The sequence below is a fragment of the Muscardinus avellanarius genome, assembly GCF_963383645.1.
Source record: "Muscardinus avellanarius genome assembly, chromosome: 3".
In the NCBI taxonomy this organism is placed as follows: Eukaryota; Metazoa; Chordata; class Mammalia; order Rodentia; family Gliridae; genus Muscardinus; species Muscardinus avellanarius.
This window is the reverse complement of record NC_137788.1, coordinates 121,150,364-121,164,272: the sequence shown is the minus strand read 5'-3', so window position 1 is coordinate 121,164,272 and position 13,909 is coordinate 121,150,364.

Here is a 13,909-nt window from a genome sequence, read left to right as displayed (position 1 = left end):
TGAAATAGAGGGAATATACACGCGCATATAAAATCTTCAGTCCACTCCCAGCCATCCTGTGTATTTTGGTCACTTGGCGGCAATTTCTTCCCCCGACAGATTCACCCTCCTGTTTGAGGGGCACATACCCCTGTTCTCAGTAGGTACCTACTAAGCGAATACAAGGAATTTTTTTTTTTTTTACAAGTCAATATTAACGAGAGAAGCTGTTGCCAGGGTGGTACCTCTTGGCCCAGGCACATCGTCATCCCTGCCCCTCATGGGAGAGATGCGGCAGGTTTTGCCCTCGGCGTCTCCCTTTTCTCTTGCATACCTTTTCTTTTTCATTTGCTGGGTTTCTCCAGCCGACTCTCTCCTCTGGAAGGACCTTGCTGCTTTCCTACCCAGTGGTCACTTACAGCCCTAAAACACAGCTCTCTTTCTTCACAAATCAGTTTCACTTTCTTTTAAAAAGAAAAGAAAAGAAAAGTTAGCCGGGGTGGTGGCGCACGCTTGTAATCCCACGCTTGGGAGGCGGAGACAGGAGGATCGCGCAGGTTCGAAGCCAGCCGCGCTGGCTTAAGAGACCCTGTTTCCAAATAAAAAAGTATAAAAATAGGTCTGGGAGTGTAGCCCGGAGGTAGAGGGTTTCCAGGAACCCCAGTACCATTAATTAATAATAATAATAATAATAATAATAATAATAGCTCAGAGGTCACTCTCCAGCATAAATAAATAAATAAATAAATAAATAAATAAATAAATATGACAGGAGAAATCAGGGAACCGAGAGCTACATCAGGAGTCACCCCGCACCGTCACATGGTTCTGAATTATTCCTGGAACTTACCTGAGCCCAGCTCCCTTATCAAGTGACTTAACTTCTCTGAGCCATTCCCTGGTTCGCGAAGTATGTTATGACAGACCCCCTCCTACAGAGTTGCTCCATGCTTAAAAAGTGTCTATAAAGTTCTCAGCAGAGTGCCAGCCACTGAGGCAAGCCCTCCGTCAGTGCCGGCCCCTGTCGTCATTTTAGTGACTGTCATGGCCATTGTTATTAGTCATTATGATGGAGTAGTCACCCAAGCCTATCACAGGTATTTTTTTTTTAATGAGGAAATAATGTGACTGAATATGAAAATGTTTTGGAGAATACCATGTAAATTGTAACGCTGCCTTTGTTTGGTTGTTTGTTTGGGTACTAGGGATAGAATCCAGGCGCATTCTACCTCCAATATATACCCCTGAACCTTTTATATTTTTTATTTGAAACAGGGTCTCACTAAGTTGCTGAGGCTGGCCTTCAGCCTGCAAGCCTCCTTTCTCAGCCTCCCAAGGATGGGATTATAGACATCCTCCACCTTGCCTAGCTTCAGGGGTGTTATTTTTACATGGTCTTCCCCTTGCTTAAGGAGAGGCAGTGCAGGACAACAGCAAGCAGACAGGCTTTGTCTGGCCACTATGCTGTGTAACAGTTGAGAACAGCTGGGTGTAGCTCAGTGGTATCTTGCCTAGTGTGTGGGGGGCCCCAGGTTTGACTCCCAGCACCGTAGGTACACGTAAAGAGTCGTGAGGCTCGAATAAGGCAAATGCCCTCTCCACTTGGTTTTCTCATCTGTAAAATGGGTAATGATAAGTCACCTCCGGGATGATGCTTTAAGGAAGGTGTCTGTTTCCCACCATATCCATAAACTTTAGTTTGTTGTAGTAGTAGGTGTGTGAGTGTGTGTGTGTGTGTGTGTGTGTGTGTGTGTGTGCATGCGCATGCGTGTACCCATGCATATGAGAGAGAGAGATAGGACACACCCCGAGGATTAAATCCCCAGGGACATGCTACCTCCGAGCTACACTCTTGGCCCTTTTAATTTAATTTATTTATTTATTTATTGGTGGTGCTGGGGTTCCTGGAAACCCTTCTGCCTCCGTGCTACACTCCCAGACCTATTTTATATTCTTTTTATTTGGAAACAGGGTCTCTTAAACCAGTTTGAGGCTGGCTTTGAACTTGCACGATCCTCCTGTCTCCGCCTCCCAAGCGCGGGGATTACAAACTTGCGCCACCACGCCCGATGTTTATTTTTATTTTGAAACAGTCTCACAAAGTTGCTGAGGTAGCTGCAAACCTGTGAGCCTCCAATCTCAGCTTCCCAAGCACTAGGATTATAGGTGGAGCCATGCCTGGCTAAATTTAAAAAAATAAATAAGTTCTCAGCATAGCCTTCTTGTATACGTTCTACAGGTTGTATTCCTTGTAACTAATTCCCATCTTATTTATCCAACTATATTCCCCCAAGGACCCTGCCTTGCACATTGAAGAGAGGCTACAGTGTGGAAACATAAGCTCCTTTGCCGTGGACTGACTGGTTTTAATGTCATCCCCGCCGCTTTCTGGCTGTGGGACTCAGGACAGTCACTGACCTGTCTAAGTCACAAGGTTCCCTTGTTGGATGAGGTGGCACGTTCCCATGATCCCACTTGCTCAGGAGGCTGAGGCAGGAGGATGACAAGTTTGAGGAGAGCCTTACTAGCTGAGATTCTGTCTCAGGACATTTTTAAAAATGTATAAAGGGCTGAGGATGTGACTCAGTGATGGAACATGTGCCTGGCGTGTGCAAGGCCCTAGGTTTAGTCCGCAGAAATAAATCCCCCTAACCGTAAAACAGAAGTAGCAATTCATACCTCATGTGATTATTGTACGTATTAAATAAGATAACAGAATGTCCTTAGAACAGTGCTTGGCAGGTGCACATACTAAATGCTAAAACATGGCAGGTGCTGGGCGTGGTGGCACACAACTGTAATCCCAGTACTTGGGAAGCTGACACAGGAGGATCAGGGGTTTGAAGCCAGACCCAGCTGTTTAGGTCCTTAGTGAGACTCTTTCCAAATACAAAATAAAATTGGGCTGGGGGTGTAGCCCCTGGGTTCAGTAGCCAGCACTCCCCCCACATACACACAAAATGAAGCTATCAACTGTGATCACTTTGTTTTCCTTTGATACTAGACATTGAACCCAGAGGCATTCTACCTCCGAGCTGTACATTCAGCTCTTTGAAACAGGGTCCCACTAATTTGTCGAGGCTGACCTCAGACCTGCAATCTTTCTGTTTCAACCTCCCAAGCACTGAGATAACAGGTGTGTGCCACCACATCCAGCTCGCAATCACTTTTTTTTTTTTTTTTTGGACTAAAGTTGAACCCAGGGGCAGTCTATCAGCTACACTCTCGGCCCTATTTTAGTTAGAACAGGTTTTTGTTGTTGTTGTTGTTGTTGTTTTTTTTTTGTGTGTGTGTGTGTGGTACTAGGGGTGGAACCCAGAGGCTTTCTACCTCCGGGCTATACTCCCAGACCTTTTTGATATTTTATTTGGAAACAGGGTCTCACTAAGTTGCTGAGAGCCTCACTAAGTAGCTGAGGCTGGCTTTGAACCAGTGCGATCCTCCTGTCTCAGCCTCCCAAGCGTGGGGATTACAAGCGTGTGCCACCACGCCCGGCTAGAACAGGGTTTTGCCAAGTTTCTGGTGCTGGCCTCGAACCTGTGATCCTCCTGGCTCAGCCTCCCAAGTACTAATCATCTTTGCCTTTCTTTTCTGCCCACACATTCAGTGTCTGGCTTGGCTTCTCGTCTTCCTCTCCCCGTCATCATTTTTCTCCTAGATCCACCCAAATCACATTCTTCCAGGCCAATTCAACTTCTGGTTTTTCATGAAATGATCACTCATTATTCCAGATTCTATTCACTGCCCCCTCCAGAAGTTTTATAGCTTGTGCCATCCCTATAATTTAATTACAGAATTAACTATTATTAGCCATCTTTGTTGTTTCCTCAACTGGACTATAAGATTTCCTCCACTTCTAATGAAAGTCTCATCCTACTTAATTTGGCACTAGACCTATGGTGTTTATTCATTCCTAGCTGATAAATAATCAGAAAGCAAATATATCAGTATGAAATTTTAACAACAGGGGTTCCTTGATCGCCTGGCTAGTGTCCTCAATTACCATGGATCAAGACTGATCCGAGCACAGTCATGAACTTCAAAACACGGCAGAGTGTGGAGAAAAAGGTGGTGAACGGAGCGTCCCCGATCAGGCTCTGCGCTGGGGAAGTTTGTAAAACCTCTTTAGCGGCACAAATAACCTTGTTTATATTTGCTTCATTACTTCTTGGCCTCTCTCTCCAATTTCAACCCCCTCCTCCACTCCCAGAGGATTTGCTGCCCTCAGAAAGCCTTCTGAAGGCCGGGCGTGGTGGGCACGCTTGTAATCCCCGCGCTTGGGAGGCGGAGACAGGAGGATGGCTCAGGTTTGATGCCAGCCGCGCTGGCTTAAGAGACCCTGTTTCTAAATAAAAATATAAAATAGGTCTGGGAGTGTAGCCCGGAGGTAGAAGGGCTTCCAGGAACCCCAGTACCACCAGAAAAAAAAAGAAAGAAAGAAAGAAAGAAAGAAAGAAAGAAAGAAAGAGAAAAAAGAAAGCCTTCTTAATCTCCCTCCTGGCTTGAGTGTCTGGGGAAAGATCTCCAAGCTTCAGAATTAGCCTTTCCTTCCTTCCCCACAATATGCCTTCAGTGCAGTTAGCATCTAAAGAAGATAGAGTTATGACTGGATAACTTCTTAAAATAAAAAGAAATGGATGCCGGGCGGGTGGTGCACGCTTGTAATCCCAATACTTGGGAGGCTGAGACAGGAGGATTGTAGGTTCTCAGACAGCCTCAGCTACTTGTAAGACCCTCCGCAACTTAATGAGGCCCTGTTTCAAGAGGAAGAATAAAACAGAACTAGGGGTGTAGCTCAGAGGTAGAATGCCCCTGGGTTCAATCCTCAGTACTGCAAAAATAAAGAAATAAATCTGAAGGTATGGATTTCCAATGGCGGGATCTAAAGTCATGTGTCGCCGGGCGTGGTGGCGCACGCTTGTAATCCCCGTGCTTGGGAGGCTGAGACAGGAGGATCACACTGGTTCAAAGCCAGCCTCAGCTACTTAGTGAGGCTCTCGGCAACTTAGTGAGACCCTGTTTCCAAATAAAATATAAAATAGGTCTGGGAGTATAGCTCAGAGGTAGAAAAGCCCCTGGGCTCCACTCTCAGTACCACCATAAACAAGCAAGCAAATAAATAAATAAATAAATAAATAAATAAATAAATAAATAAATGTCGGGTGTCCTGAGCGTTAAGTAGGTACTGGTGAGTGGCACTGGGCATGCCAATGAGCGAGGGTAAGGGGAATGGCCCCTCAAGCCTCCCCTCAGCCCAATTCCATTTGGCACTCCAGAGATTTCCAAACACAATAATAATAACGATGATAATAATAGTAACAACCCACATTTATCGGGCACTTACTGTCACTCATTTTTCCCACACTGCCCTGGGAAGAAAATATTATTACTCCATTTGATGAATCCCGGCGTAGTGAAGTCAGTTTTGAAGGTCACGCGGCCTGCAGACAATAGATCTGGGGTTCAAAGCCAGACCATTTCAGTGAGGGCCCCTGTCCTCAGCAATGGCTCCATCAAATCATGCATCCCATCCTTGTCATCATCCCGGCAGATGAAGTGCTGGGGAGGCCGAGGACGCCCCCCAAGGGGCCCCGAGCGGAGGGCATCGGCCCCACCGGGCTCCTGAATCAAGCTGCCTCCAGTGCCGCCGCCTCCGGAGCAGGCTTGGCTCATCTCCTCCTCCTCCTCCTCCTCAAACACTGTGGCTCCTCTGATTGCCACTTTGCTTTTCGCCTCTGCGCTGCCACTTATTTATTACCTTCTTTCTTGCATTGTGGTTATTTATATACATTGTCACACGGCTGAGCTTTGGCACGTTGCTGAGTCCTTTGCCTGGTTGACTCCCACGCGGGCTGCAAGACTCGGCTCCTGTCTTTTTGCACTCCCAAACTCTCCTGTCTGGGTAGATACCACTCTTCTCTATGCTCCCAACACCTGCTACTTATCCATGTCATAGTTCTTATTATAATTGCTTATAAATGTTTACTTGTCAGTATTCCTAACTAGATAGATCTGGGATATGTCTTATGTTTTCTTTTCTTTTTTTTCTGTTAAGTACTGGGGATTGAACCCAGGGGCATTCTACCTCCAAGCTATACCCCCAGACCTATTATATTTTTAACTTTTTATTTGGAAACAGAAACTTACTAAGTTGATCCATCTCACTAAGTAGCTAAGACGGGCCGCAAACCTGCGATCCTCTTGACTCAGTTTCCCGAGTACTGGGATTACAAGTGTGTGCCACCACATCCGGCTTTATGTTTCCTTTTATACTTTGATATTTCATTCAGTACTTTATTTTTTTATATTGGCGCATTGTAGTCGTACATCTTAATGGAGGACAAGATGGTAGAGGCGTACGTGCACACGTCACCCAATTAGCCCTTACGCGGATCCCACCCCATTTCCTCCCCCTCCCTCCGTCTCATGATTGAGTTAGTGATTGACTTGACCAGTTTGTTAATGTATATCATGTACATTAGGGAATTTTCCTTTTCCCCCCTTTCATCCCCTCAGGTCGCCTTATTTTCTCATCTACAGTATCTCCTTCTTCCTCTAGAGTTCCTCCTGTGACCCATTTTTTCTCTAGCTTCCATATATTAGGGAGAGCGTCCAATTTCATATCTTTTTGTGACTGACATTCAGTACTTTGTACCTGGCACACAGTGAGCACTTACTACCTTTTTTTTTTTTTTTTTTTAGTAAATGAATCCTATGTACGTTTGAGGCCAGCCTCAGCCACTTAGTGAGACCCCGTTTCCAAATAAAAAAATAAAATAGGGCTGGAAGTATAGCTCAGAGGTAGAATGCTCCTAAGTTCAAACCCTAGTACCACACAGAGGAAAACAAAAGGAATCCTCCATACAGGTGTACTCAAACAGAATTGCATTTCAATTTCATTTTTGGGCCCCCCCCTCCCCAGGATGCCCTGTACTAAGTACATGCTTGGCAAACATAGTCATGATAGAAGATATGAAAATAGAACAGGCATAAGATTCTGCTTTGGGGCTGTGGGGTTATGGAAGAACTCTGGTACCCACAATAAAAGGGAAATGATATTAAAAGTCAGGGTGTGTTTTAAAATTGGTGATATAAATAACTGTTACTGAAATATATGAGAGAGAGAAAAATTGCCTGAAGTTACTTATCTAATGTGATGAAGTCCAATATTCAAACCCAGATCCACAGGACTCTTAATGTGGGTATTACTTTTATTAACTATGTCGTTAGGATCTTGGGGTAGGCGGGCCTGGAAGAGCCAGCGTAACTTACATAATTAGAGAGGAAAAGGCACTATAGAGACTGTGATATATGTAAAAAGGTCTTTTAGGGAGCTTTGTCTGGAGAGAGCAGGTAGAATTGACTGATGAAGAGAGACCGGAGGCAGGGATGTCTGTTGTAACCAGCCCTCCTTGGAAACAGAAAACAACGAACTGATTGGAGGAGAAGTTTGTGACCACTGGTTCCTGAGAAGACACCAAAGATGTGAGCCTGGCCCAGTGGCACATGCCTGTAATCCCAGTGCACAGGAGGCTGAGATAGGGGAATGGTAGGTTTGAGGCCAGTATGCTGTAACTTAGTGAGACCCTATTTTAAAATAAAAAAATGTAAAAGGGGCTGTGGGAGTGGCTCAGAGGTTACCAAAAATAAATAAATGGAGATGTGAAGGCAGGATTGCTGCAAAGTCTCGAGCCCAGATGGAAGCCATAGGAATTCAGAGGTAAGACTTCCTTTTGAAAGATGGTGCGTTTGCGCTTGACATGTAAATCCCCTCTGGATGAGCGCGCAGAGTAGACAGAAACAGAGTAAGTTCCAGTAAGGCCCAAATTAGAACTGTATATGTGTTGGTTATATGCAACAAGGTGGTACGTGAAATTAAAGAGTGAGAAAGAGTCCCAGGAAATCGGAGAAAGAACTGAGAACTCTAAGGAATATCCATGTTTAGGAGACAAAATAAAGTATTTATTTATTTTTATTATTTATTTATTTATTTATCTGTGGTACTGGGGATGGAACCCAGGGGCCTTCTAGTTCCAGTCTACACTTGAGACCTATTTTTTTTTATATTTTATTTGGAAACAAAATCTCACTAAGTTGCTGAGAGCCTCACTAAACTGCTGAGGCTGGCCATGAACCTGAGACCCTCCTGTCTCAGCCTTCCAAGTACTGAGATTACAAGCATGCATTACCATACCTGGCTAAAAAAAAAAAAGTATTTAAATCAATAAATAACTCAAAACCAATCTAGGCCTGGTGTTGCATACCTGTAATTCCAGTACTGGGGAGGCTGAGACAGGAGAATCATAGATTCAAGGCCAGCCCTGGCAACATGGCGAGGCCCTCATCAACTTGACAAAAATCCTGTATCAAAAATAAAAACGAAGCCGGGCGTGGTGGCGCACGCTTGTAATCCCCGCGCTTGGGAGGCGGAGACAGGAGGATCGCGCAGGTTCGAAGCCAGCCGCGCTGGCTTAAGAGACCCTGTTTCCAAAAATAAAATAAATAGGTCTGGGAGTGTAGCCCGGAGGTAGAAGGGCTTCCAGGAACCCCAGTACCACCAAAAAAAAAAAAAAAAAAGAATAAATAAATAAATAATAAAAACGAAGCCGGGCATGGTGGCACACGCTTGTAATCCCAGCACTTGGGAGGCTGAGACAGGAAGATCGCGCAGGTTTAAAGCCAGCCTCAGCTGCTTAGTGAGACCCTGTTTCCAAATAAAGTATAAAATAGGGCTGGGGTGTTGCCCCTGGGTTCCACCCCCAGTACCACAAAAAAAGAAAAACTAAAAATAAAACAAAATAGGGCTGGGGGTGTAGCTCACAGGTACTCAATCGAGAAGAAGGAAGAAGAGAAGGAGGAAGAGGAAGAGGAGGCAGAGGAGGCCAGAATAGTAGCACTTCTTAGAACAGAATACTAAAAACAATAAGAAAAAAAAAGTGGAGGAAAAGCACTTCATTGGATAGATTTGACAATGAGTTTGACCGTCCTGGAGAGACCATTTGGTAGAATGGTTTGGTTATTCCAGAGAGGAAACGGAACCGTGGTGGCAGAGATTGTAGGGTAAATTTGGAGTACAAGGAAAGGGGACTAAGGCATATAGCCTACGTATACTGTAGCCTATGCTACAGTACAGGCTACGAAGCCAACAGAAGGGAAAGTACTGGTCCAGGCCCTTCAGAGATGGGGTGAGATCACAAGGCTGATCTTGCAAACCAGGAGAGAGGAGTGTCTGCCGGAAGTGCCAGGGCAGCCAGGGTGCAGAAAAGAAGGGCCGAGCGGTGAGGAGCGGAGCGCATCAAGTCACCTCACCCCGATCCCGATCCCGGGTGGGATCTATTTCTTTTGGTCTCACGTTGTCTAGTAATGTCTTGTACCCCAGAAGTGGAGGCAAAGAAGTAGGGGACCCTCAGCATGGGGGACTCCCATTGCTGCGACCTTGGGTGGCCAGGGATTCCGAGAGGGCCGTGTGGCTCCTGAAAGCAAAGCTGGCTGCGGGCCATGGAGAAGTCACAGATGAAGTGGTTGGGTAGCCGTTCCAGAGAAACCGGGAAGAGCGCAGCTGCAAAGGAACAACTCAGGGAAAAGAAAATAATTGGATCTGAAGGACAAAATTCCTAGGCAAATGCCCAGGAGGAAATCAAATGAAGTAATAGGAACCTTTACCCAGAAGTATTGTTGAGAAAGAAGTTAAGAATAAGAAATGAAATATTAAATGAGTGGAAATTAGCCAGGCGTGGCGGCACATACTGGTAATCCCAGTACTTGGAAGGCTGAGACAGGAGGATCACAGGCTTGAGACAGGCCTCAGCAACTCGGCGAGACTTTTAGCAACCTAGAAAGAACCCGTTTCAGACCAGTTTGGTCTGAGAAAAACACAGAGTGACATGGGACATTTGCGCTGTCTCTTGCTATGGACTACCTGGCTAAATTGGAAAGGTGAGGAAGGGCTTCAGTGCTGATATTTTAGTCATCCAGGGCTCAGGAAAATGGCAGGTTGAATGCCATCAACTTGAATTTTAGAAGGCAGAATGATGAGGCACAGCTGTATGGGTTTGAACATGAACATAGGAGAAGACATGGGGGCTGCCTTCTGGAAGGGTCTTAGTGTCATCTCACGGGTCCTTTAGAACGTCACGAGTAGGGTGCGGCTGGTTTCTAGGTTACGGGAGCAGGCCTGAGACACAGGGCAACGTCCACGCAGCTGTCATCAGAGTACCAGTGCCACAGCTGAGGCTGTGGAAGGAAAGGGTATGATTTCCCTCTTACAAAAGAGACAGCCCCAAATCTTCCAGACAGGATTGAAGCTCTAGGACTCCCTCGGGGATTTCAGTGGGCTGGGATAAGCCAAGAGAGGGCGATTCCTTTCTCCATTCTGGGCATCCTGAAAAGAAATCATTTCCTGCTTATGTTACTACCCAGGTTAAACATCAAGCGACGCCATTCCATCTAACCCCTTCATTTTCAGTCGTTGTGACTTTCTCAGTAGTATTCCTTTGGCGTTGAAAATTGCCAGCTTTGGTTTGGACCACGAGGTAGAAGGATTGGTAATACATGAGTCGAAGCAGCAGGAACCTACGGACAAGCTGAGGGCTTTGACCACGGGAAGGATTTGTTAGGGCCTCTTGTTACCCTAACACCAGCGGGCTGAGTGGGCTCAACCTCTCTTGGTCTTAATTTCATTGTTTCTAAGGTAGAACTTCATGTTCCCTTCAACCATAAAGAGTACTATTAGGAATGAGCAATTCTCGGGAATTAGAACAGGGCCAGGGAGTGCTGGGCTCAAAGTCTGGTCCCTAACAACAAGCATAATCCTGGCAAATCATTAGACTTCCCTGTCTGGATTCCCAACTGAGAAATGGATGGCATTCCTCCCAATTCTAATATTTAGGCATATTTATCAAGAGCTGGGGAAACAAAAAGCAGTTGTTCCTTCCACTTGGAAGCAGAGTATACAGGTTAAAAAAAAAAAAAAAAACTGCAGACAAACTTAAATACTAACATAAGTGCTGTGGTTAGTTCTGAACTAAGGAGCCAAACTTCTCTTCACCCTGTTTGGTATACAGTATGTGCTTATCATCCTTATGAGAAGCATTTCAGACACCAAGAAAATCAGCCAGGCGTGGTCACGTACACTTGTAATCCCAGCATCCAGGAGGCTGAGACAGGAGGACTGCGATTCACGGACAGCCTCAGCTACTTAGTGAGACCCTCTGCAACTCAGTGAGACCCTTTTCCCAAATAAAATAGGGCTGAGGGTGGAGCTAGGAGGTAGAATCCTCCTGGGTTCCATCCCCAATAAGCAAAGAAAAAAAAAGAGAGAGAGAGGTGGGGGAGAGAATGGAAGGAAGGAAGGAAGGAAGAAAAAGAGAAATAAGGAAAGAAAGAAAGAAAATCAAAACCAGTTTTCTTTAAGAAGTCTCGAGCCAGGTGTGGTGATGCATGCTTGTAATCCCAGTACTTAGCGATTTTCATCTAATATTTGCTTGCATTGGGCTGTGATTCAGTAAAGAATCTTGAGCTTTGACACATATGGCTGCATGGTTGCCGAATATCTAGCAAAACTAAGACTTTTTAAATGTGTGTTATTGTTAAAAATGAGTTTGATTTTGAGCTTGCTGAGCAGAGGTGATCTGGTCTGGAAATATCCCATTCCAAGGCTTAATTTAGAAGTAGTTTTCTTTGATAGATACAATCTAATCTATACTATCTAAGAGTCCTTTTTTTCCCCATCAGATATCCCAAATGTCTCTTGCACATACTAGGTTTTGTTGTCTTTTTTGATGTCCATACCTGACTTCTTTATGCCTGTTTTCTTCTTTTTTTCGTACTGGGGATTGAACCCAGAGGCATTATACCTCTGAGCGACATCCCCAGCCCTAGCTTGATGAGATCTCACTAGCTGAGGCTGTCTTCAAACCTGCGATCCTGCTCTCTCAGCCTCCCAGGCACTGGGATTTACAGTGGAGTTCCACCACACTTGGCTGTCTTCTTTTATAGAAGTTCTGATCTATGCTACATCAAATATTCTGTAGAAACTTAACAAAAAGCATCTTATTTTAATTATTTGTTATCTGAATTCGACTGCTTTGAGACTTATATTGTTCATACCCATTATTTTTTCTTTATAACTTCAGTCACATCAGAAGACAAAGAGAAAATATATATATATATATATATATATATATATATATATATATATATATATATAGTTTTTATTGAGATCTCTACTCTAAGCGGGAGAGTCAGGGTAGAGAAACTTACATGGCCAGTTAAGAGTTTTAAGTGGCTTGGAAAGCAGTGAATCGACTTTATCATTTAGGATTTTTGTGTACCATTCTTCACAACAGCACCGTTCCTTAAAAGGGCGCCCCAAGGAAGGTTTCCTATCTTATAGACAGGAAACTGTCACCGAAATAGATATCCTGGTTACAACCGAAGGTAATGGAAGTAAGGGCTAAAGAAATGTATCCAGGACTCTCGGCTGTCTCCTCCCCATCTATCTTGGGGAGAGATGCAAGGCCTTCTAACCTAGGCAGACTTCACTTAACTCAGAAAAGCGACTGGGCCAGTGAGTGCCCAGAGTTGCCCAAGTGCCCTACACCAAGATCCACAAAGCACGAGCGCAGAGCTGAGCAGCAGTGTCTGCGGAGGGCCGCGGAGCCCACAGGTGTGCGCCAGGTCACCGCAGCGAAGGGCGCACAGACCAGGGTCGCCGGGCACTGGGCTTCCTTCAGCCACCTGCGCCAACCTTCCCGCCGGGAACGAGCGCACCGGGCGGCCCCGGCCGTGCTGCCGCGGGCCAGGGTCCTGGGGGAGGGTGCTCGGGCCGGGGTCCTGGGGGAGGGTGCTCCGGCAGGGGTCCTGGGGGAGGGTGCTCGGGCCGGGGTCCTGGGGAAGGATGCTCGGGCCGGGGTCCTGGGGGAGGGTGCTCGGGCTGGGGTCCTGGGGGAGGGTGCTCGGGCTGGGGTCCTGGAAGAGGGTGCTCCGGCCGGGGTCCTGGGGGAGGGTGCTCAGCCCGGGGTCCTGGGGAAGGATGCTCGAGCCGGAGTCCTGGAGGAGGGTGCTCGGGCCGGGGGCCTGGAGGGGAGGATGCTCGGGCCGGGGTCCTGGGAAAGGATGCTCGGGCTGGGATCCTGGAGGGGAGGATGCTTGGGCCGGGGTCGGGGGGGGTGCTCAGGCCGGGGTCCTGGGGGAGGGTGCTCGGGCCGGGGTCCTGGGGGTCCTCGGCGCGCCCGCGGCGGGAGAGCTTGACCTGGGGCCGGGCCTCAGGCCGGGTGCCCGAGGCCAGGAGGCCGAGGAGGGACAGGGCGCGGCGGCCGGGAGCCCGAGGACCAGGCCGACCCAGGCGGCGGGAGAGCGGGGAGGGACCGGTCCTTCAGCAGCTCCCACTTCGTTTCTGTCAAAGATGGCCAAATTCCACGCCGCCCTTCCCCCTCCGCGCCTTTTTCAGCCCCTTCGGGTGGCTCCCCGAGCGGCGGGAGTCAGGGTGAGCGAGCGTGAAGAGGAGGGTGCGGGAAAAGAAGAGAGCCCTCCCCGGCCCCACCTCCACCCCGCCGGCCCCTGGGGAGGTTTTTAGCGGAGAAAGAGGCGCTGCGGCTTTAAGGTGGGAGTGGGCGTGCCCTCTGGCCGGGTGACGGGCCGGGGTGGGCGTGTCCATGCAAAGCAGTGGGCGGGGCCTGCGGGCCATAGTAAAGCGTTGGCGGCGGGGCGGGGCGGGGCGGCGGTGGGGGAGGGGACGGCGGGTGGTACCATCGCGCTCGCCGGGGGGACGGTGACTTTCCCGGAGGGGGCGGGCCCTCCGGGCGGCGGGGCCGGGCGCGGGCGGGCGGGGGCGGGACGTCGGGGCGGGGAGGGGGCCGCCGTACCTTTCGTGGCGCGGTGCGGCGGGGGGAGGGTCGAGGGGAGGGGGAAGGGGCGGGCCGGGAGGGGG